Below are 18,492 nucleotides of genomic sequence, written 5' to 3' on the forward strand. Positions count from 1 at the left end.
AGCATTCGGGGCTCTCCTGCCCACTGGGGAGGGTTGTGGACATGGTGAAAAGGGAGGAGAGCAGAGGCTTTCTGTGCAGCTTTTCTTGGTGGTGAAAGGGGCTGAGTCATCCCCGGGCAAGACTGTCCCCAGCTCCAGCCCAGCCCCTTGGGAGTCCCAGATGCCAGTTGGACAGATTTGCCACTGACAGCCTGGTCTCTGGAAATTAAGGTTTCTCTCAGCTGGGAGTATCCTCGCTAGAGACTCAGATGCCAGAGAGGGTCCTCACTATAGGCTGGGGCCCCATGGAGGGTCCCGCAAACATCCTGGAAGATGCTTCCCTAAAGCAGTGGTGCCTGCTGGGTGGCAGCAGCTCAGGGTGCTGGATGGAGGGCAGAGGGGTTTCATAGCTGCTGAGAAACTTGGGGAGCTGGAGGACAAGCCTGTCCCTGGAGCTGCTGCCCCCCGCCCCCGGCTATGTAGTCGTGGAGGTCATGGCAGTCCAAGTTGGGTGGCTGGGACCACATTTTCCAGCTGGGGAAACAGAAGCCTATTAATTCACAAACATTTATGTGCCCCACTCTGTGAGAGGTACTGTAGGGGACACAGATGAGAGAGACATGGGCTTGTGGCCCTTAGGGAACACTGCCGGTGAGGGGAGATACTATTATCATCCCAGCGTGGCGTGGAAGCTCCTCTGTTACAGGGCGCTGCAGCCCCCTCCTCTGCCACTGCAGGGGTGTGCCTGTGGACCCGCCAGGCCGTACCCCGTCTATGGCCTGTGACCGTGTGAGCACCAGGGGGCCTGCTGGGAAGCTGCCGGTATATTGCTCTGACTTGTGCCAAGCTGCAAGAACTGGTGAGCCAGACTCCAGTCCTGGGAATGCTCATTTTGGAAGAGATCACAGAAGTCGCTGAATTGTCCATAATCCACTTGGAAATGTGATTGTCTCAAAAGACCAGAGTTTACTCCTGAACACCTTGTCCGAGCCCTTTCACAATGTTTCAACTGCATTTTGCTAACGTCCTGAGCCCTGGCTCTCAGAACCGTGCTGTGCTGGAGTCGGCACTGGCTCAGTCCCTAGTGGAGAGGGCTGGTACTGTGCTTCCACCAAGAAGGGCAAGTGGGACTCAGTGGGGCTCCGCGTCTGCTCTAGGCTTGGGCAGAGGGGGGCACAGTCCTTTTCAGGGTAGCTGGAGAACAAATAAATGTCCCCCCGCCAAGTTGCTAACAGTAGCTTCAGCTGTTCACCCAACACTCGACAGTTTGCCCTTTTCTCAGTGGTTATATCAACTGACCTTCACGACCGCTTTGAGACGTACCATGAAGAAGTAAGACAGTATCCTTAACCCCATTTCATAGGTGAGGCAACTGAGGCTCAAGGATGTTGATTGACTCAGCCAGGGGGCAGTACAGATGGAATCTGAACCTGCAGGGCTGGGACTCAAAGCTCCACACACCTTGCTGTGTCTGTGGAGAGCTCCATTCCCACCTCAAGGCTGCCACCAACTTGCTTCAGCCTAAATGTCACTTCCTTAGAGAGCTCTTGGTGACCCCCCAAATCCAAATTAGGTCCCTTCTCTGTAATTCTGTCTCATGGTACCATGTCCTTTTAGTTCACAGCGTTTGTCACTGTGGTCTGCTTCTTTGTGGGATGACTTGAATAACATCTGGTTTCTACCCTAGACTGTGGCCTCCCTGAGAGCAGAATCTGGTCTCTCTTATTCACTGTTGTGCCCCCCTGTTGGGCCATAATGCCTGGCACAAAGGAGGCACTCAGGAAATACTTATGTAATGAATGCATTTCCTTAACAGTGTGATGAGGTGGTTGGACTCCCTAAGGGTCCTTCCAAGTCTCTTGTGCTGTCACTCAGAGAGTCTCCCTAACTTAGAACTTTATAGAGAAGATATCAGGATTCTCTGAGTCCACGTGGTGGCACAAGCCAACCTTGACGTGGGCAGACTTACCAATTACAATCTAGACTTACTATAGTGTATCCAGTTAGCTTTTTTTTTTTTTTTTTTTTTTTTTGTGGTACGTGGGCCTCTCACTGCTGTGGCCTCTCCTGTTGCGGAGCACAGGCTCCGGACATGCAGGTTCAGCGGCCATGGCTCACGGGCCCAGCCGCTCTGCGGCATGTGGGATCCTCCCAGACCAGGGCACGAACCCATGTCCCCTGCATCAGCAGGCGGACTCTCAACCACTGCGCCACCAGGGAAGCCCTGTATCAGTTAGCTTTTGCTGCATAACATGCACCCCCAAAAATTAGTGGCTTAAAACAATAAATATTTATCTAGTTCATGATTCCATGGCTTGGCAATTTGTTTGAGTTCAGCTGGGTGGCTCTTCTGGTCATGGCTAGGATCATTTAAGTGGCAGCAGTCAGCAGCCAGGTAGGCTGTGGGCTGATTGGTATGGAGGACTCCCTTCTATGCCAGATGGTCTCTTGTGCTCCAGCAGGCTAGCCTGAATTTGTTCATGTGGTGGGAAAAGGGCTCCCAGAGCAGCAAGGGCCAAAGCTGCAAGACCTCTTGAGGTCTAGGCTTCCAGCTGGCATATGACTACTTCTAACATATTCTAGAATGTGGTCAAAACAAGTCAAAGGGCCAGTCTAGAGTCAGGGAATGGGGAAATAGACTCTGTTGATGGGAGGTGCTGCAAAGCAGTGTGGTCTTTTAACAAACTATCACATATGGGAAGCATGTGCCACGTAGTTCACACTGATTTTACTGAAGAGTAAGACGTCTCTGGGACCTGCAGCTCCTGTGGCATGGTGGGGCTCCACTGGCCTCTAGCTTTTTTTTTTTTTTAATTATTGAAGTATAGTTGATTTACAATGTTGTGTTAGTTTCAGGTATACAGCAAAGTGATTCAGTCATTTTATATATATAAATATATGTATATATATGCTTTTTCAGATTCTTTTCCATTATAGGTTATTACAAGCTACTGAATGTAGTTCCTTGTGCTATACAGTAGGTCCTTGTTTTTTATCTATATTATATATAGTAGTGTATAATCCCAAACTCCTAATTTATCCCTCCTTCCCTTTTCCCCTTTGGTAACCATAATTTTGTCTTCTATGTCTGTGAGTCTATTTCTGTTTTGTGAGTAAGTTCATTTGTATCATTTTTTTAGATTCCATATATGTCATATCATATGATATTTGTCTTTCTCTGTCTGGCTTACTTCACTTAGTATGATAATCTCTAGGTCCATCCATGTTGCTGCCAATGGCAATATTTCATTCGTTTTTTATGGCTGAGTAGTATTCCATTGTGTATATTTACCACATCTTCTTTATCCATTCATCTGTAGATGGACAAGGCCTGTAGTCCTTAATGGCAAAAGTTCTCTACCTTTCCTTCCAGTCTCTTCCCTGGAATGCTTGCTTGAACCCACACATGCACATTTGTACATGAATACCCAGTCATGGTGTGTGGCCTCATCAGCTGTAGGAATTGTATTGTCCCAATTATTGAAGGATTGACATACACATGTGGGCAAATGAAGGTCTCATAGCTGGTAGAGGATTCAGAGGATAAACACTCTAAATGGCATGAAATGCATTTTATAAATAGAGTTAAATGCAAGCTTCATCTATTCACCACATGTTTATTGGGCACCTTCTATGTGCAAAGCTCTATATGTAAGCAGGAAGCCATTTCTGGAAGATGTTTGCTTCCAGAAAGTGCAATTTTATCATGTTAAAAACCTGCTCTTTAATTTAACCTTCTCCTGAAACACCATCTTCTTTATCTCTGCAGCTGAGACAGAGGTTCCTACAGGATATGTGTTAGCCAACTGTGTCCCCTTGTAAAAACTTTCAGACGAGTTCTCATGGGCTTGAAGTTTCTTTTGCAAATGTTTGCAAATTGTTTGCTTTTTGCAAGTCTCTCCAAGATTCCTGAATAGCTGCCTTAGTTTTCATATATTATCACTTTTCCTACCTCCCTGGACCTTGAGTTTCTTTTGTACCAGACTTTCTTGGGTGGTCTGAGCCCAAGATGCATTTGTCAGGCATGGTTTCTGGCCCGTCAGCAACTTCTAGGGGCGGAGGGCCCAGTAGAGATCAGCTCTTTCCCCTCCTGAGAGGGTTCCCCATTCAGGAGTTACAGGGATTGATATTTCCTGGTTAAGTGATCCAGAAAGATTCTCCCTCTTCCTGGGATGAGGGTGAAGAGGAGAGGAACTAGGCTTGGGTCTTAGCAGTCCTGGATTCAAATTCCAGCTTTTCCACATCCCAGCCAGATGCCCTTGTGTAAGTTACGTCAGCTTTCTGTCAAATGGGAGGAGTAATGATTGCCTCCTAAGGTGTTTTGAGAAGTAAACGAGGAGTGCGATGTGGATTCTGTTGGTACCTCCCCTGCAGATTCCCTTCATCAGCTCAGGACATCCATTATCCAGCTGTTGTGAGTATTGGCTGTTACCTATTCACAGCTGACCCTTCCTTAGAGAATTCTCTGCCAGACGGGAGTCATGAACCAGGAAGGGGAATGGGAGATGGTCTAGAAGGCCCCACCCCTTGTCTCAAGGGGGACCAACTGGGCCACTCCCCATGGAGTTTCAGCCAACTCTAGCTGAGACCACAGCCTTACTCAGCTCCATCACATGCCCTCTCCTGCTTCCCTCCCTCCCCTTTGCTAAAGTCACTTCTCAATAAGTTACTCTCATGGGAATCCCCGTCTCAGCTCTACTTCAAGAGAATCTAACCTAAGATAGTATGTAAAGTGCCAGTGTTCAAAACAACTGCCTATGTCTTCTTTTGTTTTTATTACCATAAATAATGCTTTAATAATGGTCACTCGAGACGAACCTCTGGTCACTTCTTGTGCTCATTTACAGTTTTGCGCCCCTGTGTGCAGTGTTTCCTCTGATGGGAATCCCCTGGCCGTTTTTACCCAGCAAATGCTTATTTGTTCTTTCATGGCCACTGCAAATGTCACCTCCTCATTACAGCCTTCCTAGTTGTGGGTAGAGTTTTCCACTCTCATGGCTGTAAATACCACTTCTTTTTTTTTTAATTGAAGTATAATTGATTTACAACATTGTGTTAGTTTCTGGTGTACAGAAAAATGAGTCAGCTATATATATATATAGACACACACACATATATATATATACACACATATATTCTTTTCCATATTCTTTTCCATTATGGTTTACTACAGGATATTGAATATAGTTCCCTGTGCTATACAGTAGGTCTTCATTGTTTATTTTATATATAGTAGTTTGTGTCTGCTAATCCCAAACTCCTAATTTTTCCCTCCCCCACCCCATTCCCCTTTGGTAACCATGTCTGTGAGTTTGTTTCTGTTTTGTAAATAAGTTCATTTGTATCATATTTTAGATTCCACATATAAGTGATATCATATGGTATTTGTCTTTCTCTTTCTGACTACTTAGTATGATAATCTCTAGGTCCATCTGTGTTGGTGCAAATGGCATTATTCCATTCTTTTTTATGACTGAGTAAAACATATATATATATATATATATATATATATATATATATATATATACATATATATATATACACCACATCTTCTTTATCCATTCATCTGTCGATGGACATTTAGGTTGCTTCCGTGTCTTGGCTATTGTAAATAATGCTGCTATGAACACTGGGGTGCATGTATCTTTTTGAATTAGAGTTTTCTCCGGATATGTGCCCAGGACTGGGATTGCTGAATCACATGGCAACTCTGTCTTTAGGTTTTTTAAGGAAACTCCATACTGTTTTCCATAGTGGCTGCACCAATTTATATTCCCACCAACAGTGTAAGAGAGTTCCCTTTTCTCCATACTCCCTTCAGCATTTATTATTTGTAGACTTTTTAATGATGGCCATTCTGACCAGTGTGAGGTGATACCTCATTGTGGTTTTGATTTGCATTTCTCTAATAATTAGAGATATTGAGCATCTTTTCATGTGCCTATTGGCCATCTATAAATACCACTTCTGCTAAATATTTCAGACTTTGTTTTAAGAATTATTGAAAGAGGGGCTTCCCTGGTGGCTCAGTGGTTAAGAATCTGCCTGCGAATGCAGGGGACACGGGTTCGAGCCCTGCTCCGGGAAGATCCCACATGCTGCGGAGCAACTAAGCCTGTGCGCCCCAACAACTGAGCCTGCGCTCTAGAGCCCGTGCTCCGCAACAAGTAAAGCCACCGCAGTGAGAAGCCTGTGCACCACAACGAAGAGTAGCCCCCGCTCTGCAAAACTAGAGAAAGCCCACACACAGCAACGAAGACCCAATGCAGCCAAAAATAAATAAATAAAATAAATTTTTAAAATTAAAAAAAAAGAATTATTGAAAGAGCTTGTGTGTGTGTGTATGTGTGCGTGTGTGTGTTAGAGAGAGAAAACTGGCACATGACTACTTCCAGCATATTTTATTAGTCAAAGCAAGTTACTGGGCTTTGTTAGTGAGAGACAGAGAGAGACTGAGATTGAATGATGTGATCAGATTTGCAGTTTTAAAAGCTCTCAGTGGCAAGAGTGGATAAAGGAAGACCAAATGGGAGGGTGTGGTAATAGTCCAAGTGAAGGATGATGTATTGTCCTAGATTGTGTAGAGGCAAAGAGGAGATGGGAAGAAGTGGGTGGATCTGAGATGTGTTTTGGAAATAAAGCCGGAAGATCTTGATGATGATGGATGCAGAGGGAGAGAGAAATAGGGGAGTAAAGGAGACTCCCAGGCTTCGATGATGAGTCTCTTTCCCAGCACGATGGTACAGCTTTCTAGGCTGGGGATGGTCTAGGGAGGTGCAGGTTTGATGAGGCCAGACTTGGACATGTTCCATTTGAGATGTTCATCCAAGTAAAGATGTCTAAGTAGCTAGATGGTTGTATAAGTCTAGAGCTCATTGGGGAACTGAACTTGGAAGTCCTCAGCTTATGGTATTAAAACCTTGAGAGAACGAAATTTACGGAGAGAGAGGAGGGTGAGAAGAGTAGGGGACCAATGACTCTTAAATGTTGAGCTCTAACATTTGAAGGCAAAGTAGAGGAGAAGCCAACTGTGAAAGGTTGAGAAGCAGTGGCTGGAGAAGTAGGAGGAGAACATGGAGTCTCAGCAGCCAAAGGCAGTGTTCCAAGAAGGCGGGAGGGGATCTGGGGAAAAATGATGTTGGATCCAGCTACTTCCTTATCAAAGGATAAACTTTAAATAAAGCAAAGATTTAAATGTACTCAAGGAAACCATAAAGGCACCAGAAAAAAAAATCTTTAAAGTATACTTTACAACTTCAGAGTGGGAAAGGCATTTCCACCACTCAGAGTCTTAAAAGAGAAGACATAAAAATTGACCATAAATTAAAATACAAAACAACTTTGGTATGTTCAAAATACCATAAGTAAAGTCAAAGACAAATGAAAAATTGGGCAAGAATGTTTTCAACTTATGGTATACTGAAAGGACTGATTTCCCTCATATATAAAGAGTTTCTAGAAATCAATTCAAAACCCTGGTGGAAAAATGGGCAGGAGATATGAACTAATAGTTTACAGAGAAAGAAATATAAATGGATCGTAAATATATGACAAAATGCTAAAAATAGTTCATAAGAGAAGCAAAACTACCATTTTTCACCTATTAGATTGGCAAGAATCCAAAGGTTTGATAACGCACTGTGTTGGAGCCCCTGAGGGGAAAGAGGCACTTTTATACATCACTGAAAGGAGAGTAAATTGGTATAACCCTTATGAAAGGATAATTGGCAGCATCTATCAAAATTACAAACGCATTACCCTTTAACCCAGTAATTCCCTTTTTGGAAATATATCCTACAGATATATCTGCATACATGAGAAATGACATATTCAAGATTATTCATTTTGTTACTGTTTATGGTGGCAAAAAAATTGGAAAAAAACCCCAAATGTGCAGTAATATGGGACTAGTTAGAGAAATTATGTACATATATCAAATGGAATACTGTGTGGCTGGAAGTGATAGAGTTCTTTTGATACATTATTTCCTGAAAAAAGCAAGATGGCGAACAGTAAGTACAGTATGTTACCATTTATGCCAAAAGGATAATAAGAATGTATGTTTCTGTGTGCTTGTATAACTCTGGAAGGATATGTGGAAACTAGTAAAAGTGACACTGTACATCGTGTGTGTGTGTGTGTGTGTGTGTGTGTGTTTTGGTTACTGGGAGGTAGACAAGAGTAGCAAAAAGACTTTTCACTGACCTTTTCAGGGGTTTTCAACCATGAGGATTTAGTATCACTTCAAAAAATTAAATAAAATTTAAACAAGAAGAAGCAGAAGGTCGATGCTTCTGAGGGGTTGGTTGGAATAGGAACTGAGATACGTCCAATAGTTTTAGCAAAGAGAAAGTCATCCTGGACCGCAGAAAAAGCAGTTCTGTTGTGTAGGGGATGTCCTACAGGTCCCAGGGTGGATGGAGGAGGGAGTGTGAGGTGAGGACGTAAATGGCAAGTCTAGACAATGTCTAAGAAGTCTAGCTGGGGAAGACAAGAGCAAGGGCCATAACTCAGTGAGATGAGGACTCCTTGGAAGGATTTTTTAAAGATGATAGAGTCTTTAGAATTAATCTTGATGGAAGGCATCCAGAAAAGAGGTGATGCTCAGGGCTCAGGACAGGAAAGAGTTAATTGATGGCTTAAGTTTTGGGAGAGGGTGGGAGGGGTGGGTCCTGCCCAGAGGTAGAAGCTCTGGCCTTGGCCAGAAGCAGGGACCAAGGAGGAAGGGAGTGTGGCTTTGTAGATGGGATGGCTCGGAGCAGAGGGCGTCCGCCCCTGTATGCACCTGTCTTCTCAGAGAGGTTGGTGAGTGGCTGGGTCACCTGCTGACAGTCAGGGCACTGGGGGTCTAAGGGGATGGGGGCGGTCTGCGATATTTGTCATGGCTTGTGGAAGACTGAGTTCTTGGTGCAGGTGCTGTAAGGGCAGACAGTTGGGTGAATCCAGGGCAAGGATTTGCCAGGCAGGTGTACCAGAAGGACACTCAAGCTTCGTTGCCCAAGAGAGACTGAAGTGAAGGACCAGGGAATCCAAGCTGGGTAAGGACAGAAGAGAGGGAACCCCAGGCTCAGAGAATCCCTGAGGGAGGTGCTGGACGGTGAGGACACCTTAGTCACGGAGTGGGAAGTGGGTGGTGATTCGAAGGTGAGCAGCCATGGGCATTGATGGAGTCTTGGGTGTGTCTGGGGAGGGGGTGTTGACAGAGTGGAGCAGACGTTCCTGGGGAGTGAGGAGCTGTGAGCCCAGCATCAGCATGGTGGCCGAGCTGAAGGGACTTGGGATGGTGCTGGGTTGCGATGGATGGGAAGTCAGAGCCTAGATCTGAAGGCTGGGAGCATGATGGGGAAAGGAGGTGAGCTGGAGATGCATGAGCCGCTGGATGTTGATGGAGCTGAGTGGGGTGGGGTGGGATTTGTAGGGAAGGTAGACAGTGGTCTGGATGGGACCTTGGAGAAAGAGAAGGATGTCAGCCCCATCCCCAGGGGTGCCTGGTCTGTTTTTCTTACCACTTGGGTCAAGCATAGACCTAGACTGGGTCGATGCGCAGCCTCCTTCCAGCAGGGGGCAGTGTAGGATGCCCAGAACGAGGAAAGAGCCAGGAGCTCTGGGTTCCAGGTTCAGCTCTGCCCTGTTCCCTTCACCTGGTGTTGGTATCTCTCTGAGCCTCAGTCCCCTCCTGAGAATAATGAAGGCAGATGGTCTGTAGGCTTTTTCCAGCCCTAAATAATGCTGCTGCTGCTGCTAATGAACATTTACTGGGAAATTCCTTGGGCTCAGGCACTGGGGCTAAATGTTTTCCGTGGCTGGTCTCATTTCATCTCAGGTAGGTATGGTTGCTTTCCTGTTTAACAGAGAAGGAAACTGCAGCCACAGAGAGAGGGGTGGTTGAGTCTTTTTGAAACAAACAAAAATACCTCCAGCAAATGTCCCGGGACCCAGAGACCTCCTGCCACTGTTGAAATCTAAGATTCTAGGCTTAGTAACTCTGGCCTCTGAATCTGTGTACATCGTAAAGGGCAAAGATGACATGGCTTTTATTGCTTTAATTAAAACCTGGGTGAAGAGCTCCCGATTCATATGAAAATGAAATTGTGTTCTGCCTGCTGTGGTGCAGAGAAGGGAACAGCAGTGATTACTGCTAAGATTACAAACAAGCAAAGAGAAAAGGCCTTTTGCAAGCATTTCCTATTAAAGCCACAAACATCACACTTTAAAAATAATTACGGTTCTGTTATCGGAACATGATTCATGAATTCTGAATAAATATGAGGGGCCTTAAGGGAAACTGTTTCAAGACCACAGATTTTGTTCAAATCTGATGAAATTTAATATCACTTCGCAGCTGGAGAAGAAAATGCAAGGAAGGAAAAAAAAAAAAACCCATGATGTGTATATGGAGAGAATTGAGTATATGTCAGGCTGAACTAAGGAATGTTCCCTCATCTGTCCTACACACGTGCTCAGAAAAATGGCCCAGCCTCTCTTGTTTTCATTGAGAGAAAACCGCTGGGAAGGAGTCGGTACTTACACCTCACCAATCTTAATTATGTATTCCAATAGCTAAAATATATATATTTATTTTAAAGCTCTAGGTTCCTGGCTGTGAGATGTTTAGATATTTGAGGGCACAGGCATGGGAGGCATTGGGGATGGATTTGTGGGGCGGGGGCTTGGGGGTGGGAGACCTGGGTCTGCACTTATTACACCTCCCCTGTAATGCTGAGGTTTCTCGTACAATGCAGTGAATGTTTACAGCATGTAGTTTTGTTTCCTTCCAACTATTATGAGAGAAATTGAATCCCAGGAAACGTTCACTCTCTCTAAATGGGATGGAAACAATGAAGATGGTGCAGGAAGTTTATGGGTTGGGGGAGGGAACAGCATTGGGTTGGAGACATAATTTCAAGGGTTTTCTTTAAAACAGCACCCCTCGGCCACTCCCAGCCACCCGCAACTCAGCATCCTCTGTAGGGCCTGAGTCTTTGCTGGGGAGGGTAGGAGAGTCCCTGATTTAACACACTTGTTCATTGCTGCAATGCAAGATCACCCAGTGATCAGGAAGTCGAAATGGGCCAGATGGGGGACCTTTCCAGGATGGTGCTGAGTCCTGGCTCTGGCTTCTTCAGCCTCTCTCACTGTGTGCCCTTGAGTAGGTCATGTGCCCTCTCTGAGCCCTGGTTTTTGCATCTGTGAATGTGGGCTGAATGGGTGCCTCTGAGGGACCTTCTAGATTATGTCTTTTGATGGGTCAGCCTCTTCCACCCCCTGCCTGAGACTCTAGGAGGGACTGGTGTCTTTTTATTTATTTATTTATTTAATTTATTTTTGGCTGCGTGCGGACTTTCTCTAGTTGCAGCGAGCGGGGGCTACTCTTCGTTGCTGTGCGTGGGCTTCTCATTGCGGTGGCTTCTCTTGTTGCGGAGCACTGGCTCTAGGCACGCGGGCTTAAGTAGTTGTAGCACACGGGCTCAGTAGTTGTGGCACATGGGCTTAGTTGCTCTGCAGCATGTGGTATCTTCCTGGACCAGGGCTCGAACCCATGTCCCCTGCATTTGCAGGTGGATTCTTAACCACTGCACCACCAGGAAAGTCCCTAGTGTCTTTTCAAGTGGCCAGAGACTGGTCTCCCCCACCAGGCTGAGTCGCCCCTAGGCTGAAGGGGCCCCTGAGATGGAGTCTAGTGGCTCTGAGTGAGGTTTCAGCCCATCATGGGCAACAATAGAGAGATGTTGTTGGTCAGATGAGTTATAAAGGTAATGACAGGGGAAGACAAACTGACCTGGGCTCAAATTCTGGTCTTGACATTTCATGGCTGGGTGACCTTGGACAAGTCAACCAACTTTTCTGAGCCTCAATTTTACCTTTAGAAGTTCCTCAAAATGATGTGGGGAGACGTAAATAAGATACATTTATACCCAAAGTTTTTATTATAGGGCTTGGTGCATGGCAAATGGTAGTCACCACGAGGTGCTATTAAAGTACCCATTTTACAGATGAAGAAACTGACTTTCAGGAAGGTAAAACAGCTTGCCAAAGTCATCCACCCAGGACGTGCTGGGCACAGGAGATTAAAAACAGCATCAGAAATATCAGCAGGGCTTCCCTGGAGGCGCAGTGGTTGAGAGTCCGCCTGCCGATGCAGGAGACACGGGTTCGTGCCCCTGTCCAGGAAGATCCCACATGCCGTGGAGCGGCTGGGCCCGTGAGCCATGGCCACTGAGCCTGCGCGTCCGGAGCCTGTGCTCCACGACGGGGGAGGCCACAGCAGTGAGAGGCCCGCGTACCACAAAAAAAAAAAAAAAAATCCATTGGTCCAGATCCCTCTTTTCACAGGTGGTATAACTGAGGCCCAGAAAGGAGCAGTGACTTCCCCAAGGTTACACAGACTGCCAAGGGTAGAGCTGGAATTCAGACACATTCATGGGAAGATGATTTCTAGGATGCGGACAGGGAACCAAGAGACCCTCATGGGTCAAGTTAGAATTACTTTGTACTAAGCAGCATCTCTAAGGAGAAGACCACCTTAGACCTTTGCTGACTTCTTAGAACTTACAGGGAAAATAGTGCAGAGCCCAGCCCTCTACCACAGTGGGCCATCAGTAAATTCATTCATGCATTCATTCATTAAAAAAAAGTCTACTGAGTACCTACTGTGTGCCAGGCAGTGTTCTAGGTGCTGGAGATACAGCAGCAAACACAGTAGTCCAAAACCCCTATTCTCATTCATTCATGTATTATTTCATCCAGCAAATGTTTATTGAGGCCCTACTATGTGCAAGGCACTGTCCTTGGCCCTTGGGATAATCAGTGACCAAACAGCAGAATTCACATTCTAGTGACAGGAACAGGCAATAAGTACCTTTAAAAAGTCAAGAATATTGTGTGTTAGATGCTAAAAGTTCTATGGAGAAGAAAAACCACCTCTAGGACAAGGGTCAGCAAACCATGGCCCATGGGCCAAATCTGGCCCACCACTTGTCATTTGTAAATAAAGCTTTATTGGAACACAGCTTTGTTCATTAGTTTCAATATTGTCTATGGCTATTTTCATGCTACAGCGGCAGAGTTGAATAGTTGTAACAGAGACTGACCCACAAAGCCAAAAAGATTTATTATCTGTACCTTTGCAGAAAAAATTTGCAGACCTGTCCTCTAGGACATCCAAGGGAACGTGTCAAAGAGGCAGTTGGATATGTGATTGTAAAAAAATATGTTATGAAAATAAAACTCTGCCACTTACTGGAAAAGTGAGCTTGCTTATCTGTAAAATGGGGTAATGCCTACTGCTCAGGCCACTCCCTCTTACTCAAAAGCTGTGGCCCCAGGTTATCCCCAGCCTTGCTACTTCAGTTCTGCTGGGACTGATTCCTCCTAAAGAAGGGAACCCCACTGCTAATTCCTCATTTTTCCAGAAACATTCCCCACAAGTGTATCAGTCTGGAAAGCTGCCAGAACCTTAAAGTGACTCAGATAATTTTCTGAGCAAAAAAACACACAGGGATTATCATGTTTGTTCCCAGATATAGTTTTAGTAAACAAAACTCATGTCAAGTGTGACTGGTTGTCCTTGTCACATTATGATGCCTTTGTCTGCTGCGATCCAAGCATTTCAGGATCAGGCCCACCAGTGAGAGAGTTTTCTACACTCTCCTCCGTCCCTGTTGCCATGACTTGGAGGTTCTGTCTGTAAATAGAGGCTTAAAAAGCTATTACATACTCCTCCCCCCCCCCCCACCTCCAGAATCCACATTTAATTTTAACAATATGGCTTTTTCACTCCTGCTTCACTTATATGTGGCATGGGATTTTATTTATTTATTTTTAAGAAGCATTTTTTAGTCCTGGAAAATGATAGCCCAACAAGAAGACATAATTGTACCGATTTTCAGAAGGGTGGCAATACTCCAGATCTGATGGTCTGCGAGACATGAATCAGAAAGATTCTATTAAACATCTCTGGGACGGGTGACACAGGGGTATTATCCAAGATGATTAATTTGACTCGGTCATTATGGACACAGACAATCCTGACAAAATTGCATTTCAGTCCCCACTGAATTCCATAAAATTACTGTACACATAATAAGAAGTTATGGCGCTGGGTGCCCTGATCCAGTTGATGGGGTTTCAGGTTTGGGTAAGATGCCATTTTCCTTGTTTTGAAAACAGAGTCAGGAAACACTGAATTGAATGCCAGTCCTCTAGCTGAGATGTTCTTATAGGGTGTAGGTTTAATTTGTTAGGATGGTAGGGGGCCATATAGTTTATTGTCCAAACCAGGACAATTTTAAAGTGAAAGAAGGCACTATTAAAAATTACCCCAGAACAAGAGGCATAAAGCAGGACTGTCCTGGGCTAATCAGGATTGATGTACGTGCGAGGAGGGGCATGAATAATGGTAGAGTATGTGTTGGCCCCAGACAGCCAGGGCTTCTTGTCCTCGTTACCATACATGCTACCCGTGTGACTTTGGATAAGTCATTTTGCCTTTTCGAACCTCAGTTTCCAAAATGGAAAAGATATTTAACACTTGTTCTGCTTACACCCTGAGGTCTTTCTTTTTTCCCCTCCTTGGGGGCCGGGGAGGGGATTTGTGTTGACTTCTGTTCCTGTGTTTTCACATCTGTTTCCTCATATAATTCTCTCAGCTGTTAGGTGGGGTTTTGTAGATAAAGACGCTCGGGAGTAGGTAGTTGGGATAAATTGCCAAAGGTCCCTCAGCAAGTAAGTGGCAGGATTGGAATTCCCCCAGGTCAGTCTAGGTCCAAAGACAGCGTTCTTTCTGTAGAATTAAAAAAGAAAAAGTACTCACTGATTATGTATTCCAAGAATCTTCAGGCTTTTATGGGAAAATATTTGTAATATGTGGAAGCATTTGGAACCCCAAAGTCCTGTGTCAACATAAGGTGTTGTTGCTGTCACTCTGGGTTATTCAGCGGACTGGACTCCACAGGATACAAGAAAGCAGCGGTCCATCCCATGTTCTTTCCTTCCTGGCTCATTGTCTTGGCAACCTGCAGTGGACATGGGGGTGGTCTGTTACCTCTCCATCCACTCCCATTTCCTGTGATGCTGCTGGAGACTCCAGGGTCAGGACAGGGTAAGGCAGGATTAAGGGCTAGGGTCAAAACCTCTTGCTGACTAGTACTGTTGAAGTCCTACCCTCCGTGCCTGCTGCTATAGCAGGCTCTCACACGCTGGCTCTTTTCCATGGGGCATACTGAGCTGGGGATTCACTCTGCAGCTCACCTCTTGTGACCTGCTCTGTGGGTGGTATACCTGTTGACATACCTCCTGCTGCTGAGATCCCCCTGCCCTGTCAGGCTACCATCTTGGGTGGGACCTCTATAGATGCCTTCAGCCAGCCATTGTCCTTAGCTTTCACCTGCCCTCAGCAACTCATATCCTTAACTTGCCAAACCAGGGACGTGCAGATTGCTCTCTGACTCGCTCTCATTCTCTCAATCTCTCCTGGCCCTGACATTTCAGGCAGCTTCTGCTCTCCTCCCGTCTTTCAAAACCTTCTAGTCACAGAGCCTCTCAACTCTGGGGACACAAGTTGGGTCCTCCTGAGAGCTCTTTCTTTCTCACCAGACTCGCCACGGAATGAGGTGCCGCCTCCCCTTTTGTGTTGCATTCCGAGTCCCAACAAGCTGCGCTACTGGGGTCTTTCTCACTTGGCTCGAAAGTGGGGTTTCAGGATGGAGGGAAAGCCAAATCACACTCTACTCCTATAGATCCCCCCTCAGTGAATCTTCTGCCTATACAGCATCGGGGTGGGTGATGGAAATGGGTAATCCAAATGTCAGTCTGAGAACTTTCTAGTAAGCACTAATTGGATAAACCATTGAATAATGAAAGGTACCCTTCCCCAAGAAGATGCAATAATCATTAATATGTAAATACTTAACCACATAGCTCTGAAATATATGAAGCCAAAAATAGACAGACATACAGGAAGAAACTGATGACATCACAATCGTGGAAATGTTTTGACCTACCTGTCTCAGAAACCAATAGATCAAACAGAAAAAGAAAACTAATAGTTATTTAGAAGATTTAAACAACAGAATGAAGCTGAAAATAAAAAACATTTATGATAGCCTTATACTCTGTCACAAAGGAATTCTCAACAACTTTCAAAGAATCAATGTATTTTTCATTCCTTTTTTGGGTGTCCTTTTTTCTTTTTCTTGTCAGTGGTTTACTCTTTTGTTAGCCTTTTCAAGAAACCATCTCTTTCCTGTATTTCTCTAAAGTTTGTTTTCTATTTTATTAGTCTTCTACTGACTTTTGGTTTCTTTTGTTCCTATTCCTAGCTTCTTGAGTTGAGTGCTGAATTCATCTATTTTGTCTTCCTTATCTTCCAATAAATTCACTTAGGTAAAAAGTTGTAAATTTTCCATTGTCCACCTCTTACAGGTTTTGTCAGGTAGTGTTCTCATTGTCTGTAATTTCAGTTGTGATTTCCTCTTTAACCCAAAAGTTATTTAGAAGATTGCTTTTAAAATGCCCAAGTATTTAGGAGGGTCTGTCTCCCTCCATGTTTTTCTGCTCCCTCCTTCTCTCCCTTCTTTTTTTTTTAAATTAAAAACTAGGTTAGTGCATTTAGATCCTAGAATGTGGCTTATATCATCCCTGCCTTTTGAACAGTTTGAGGTTATCTGAGTAGTTATTACATACTCATGTTTTTTAAGTGTTCCATGGACATTTGAAAAGAATGTGTGTTCTTTAAATTTCAGACAAATCAAGAGAGGAAATTGTGCTATTCAATCTTCTGTCCTTACTCATTTCTATCTGATTCGTTTGTCAGTTTTTGAAGAGATGTGTTAGCATCTCTTCATGTTTATGGTTTGGTTAAATCCGCTTTGTACTTCTCACAGTTTTTCAACGTTTTATATTCCTGTGGTTTGTCCGTCTACATAAAAGTTTATGTCTGTCATTTCTTCTTAGTGGATTGTGTCATTTATCAACTTAAGTATTACTCTTAGTCTCTTTTATGCCTTTTGCCCCAAATTGTACTTAACTTGTTATTAATTTTGCCACTTCTGCTTTTTATTTGCCTGATATATCTGCTTAGTTTTAACCTTCTGTGTCACTTTATTTCACGCATGCTTATTATAAATGTCATATGCTAGATTCATTTATTTTAATCAAAATATTAATTTTTCATCTTTTAATAAAAGAATTGAAATCGTTTGTATTTATTGTGATTACTAGTATTTAGTCTTAATACTGTCATTTTTTGAAGGTTCTCTATCATGTTTCATAGTTCATTTCTATTTTCTTTTCAGATTTTTGTTGGTTTGATCAGGTTCTATTTTCTTTTCCATTTGTTGTTGTTATTATTGTTGTTCCTCCAGCAGTGTGGAATTTCTGCTTTTCTTTAAAATTATGATAAACAGATAATAAATGAATGCAGCAAAGTTTCGGGGTATAAGATCAATATTCAAAAATCAGTTGTGTTTCCACGTACCAACAATGAACAATCCAAAAAAAAAAAAAAAAAAGAACTAAGAAAACAGTTTCAGATATAACAGCATGCAAAAGAATAAACTATTTAGGAATAAACTTAACCATGGAGGTGAAAGACTTGAACAGTGAAAACTATGAAACACTGCTGAAAGAAATTAAAGAAGACCTCAGCAAATGGGGGAGACATCCTGTGCTCATGAACTGGCAGTCTTAATTTTGGTGAGATTGCAGTACTCCCCAAGCCATCTACATATGCAGTGCAATCTCTATCAAGTTTCCACCGGCCTTTTTAGGAAGAAATGGAAGAGCTGATCCTCAAGTTCATATGAAATTGCAGTGGGTCCTGAGTAGCCACAACAATCTTGCAAAAGGAGAGCAAAGTTGGAGAACACTTCCCAATTTCTACAAAAGCACAATAGTCAGAACAGTGTGGTTCACAATAGAATAGTATAAGGATGGATATAGAGACCAATGGAAGAGAAATAAGAGTCCAGAAATAAACTCCTACATCTGTGGTCCATTGATTTTCAACCAGGGTGCCAAGACCAGCCAATGGGGAAAGAACAGTCTCTTCACCAAATAGTGCTGGGACGGTTGGACAGCCATGTGCAAAATAATGAGGTTGGACTCTACCTCATGCCATAGACAAGAGTTATTTCAAAATGGATCCACGACTTATGTCTCAGGGCTAAAGCCACAGAGTTCTTAGAAGAAAACATAGGAGTAACTCTTCCTGACCTTGGATTGGCTGTGGGTTCTTAGATAGGACATCAAAAGCATGAGCAACAAAAGAAAAAATAGACGCATTGGACTCCGTGAAAATTAAAAACTTCTGTGTATCAAGGACATTATCAAGAAAGAGAATGGGAGAAAACCATCTGTAGATCATACATCTTATAAGGGTCTAGTATCTGGAATATATAAAGAGCACTTACAACACTGCAACAGAAAGAAAACCTAATTTAAAAATGGACAAAAGACTTCAAGACATTTCTCCAAAGAAGATATGCAAATGGCAAAAAACACATGAAAAGATAC

General features: G+C 43.9%; 1 protein-coding gene across 1 annotated transcript in view; it reads left to right on the forward strand.

Moving 5' to 3' along the window:
- Positions 1 to 18,492, forward strand: part of TOX2 (TOX high mobility group box family member 2) — a 131,532-nt gene that overhangs the window by 54,847 nt on the left and 58,193 nt on the right. The gene's annotated exons all lie outside the window — the stretch shown is intronic.

Source organism: Tursiops truncatus, chromosome 15 (genome assembly GCF_011762595.2).
Source record: "Tursiops truncatus isolate mTurTru1 chromosome 15, mTurTru1.mat.Y, whole genome shotgun sequence".
In the NCBI taxonomy this organism is placed as follows: Eukaryota; Metazoa; Chordata; class Mammalia; order Artiodactyla; family Delphinidae; genus Tursiops; species Tursiops truncatus.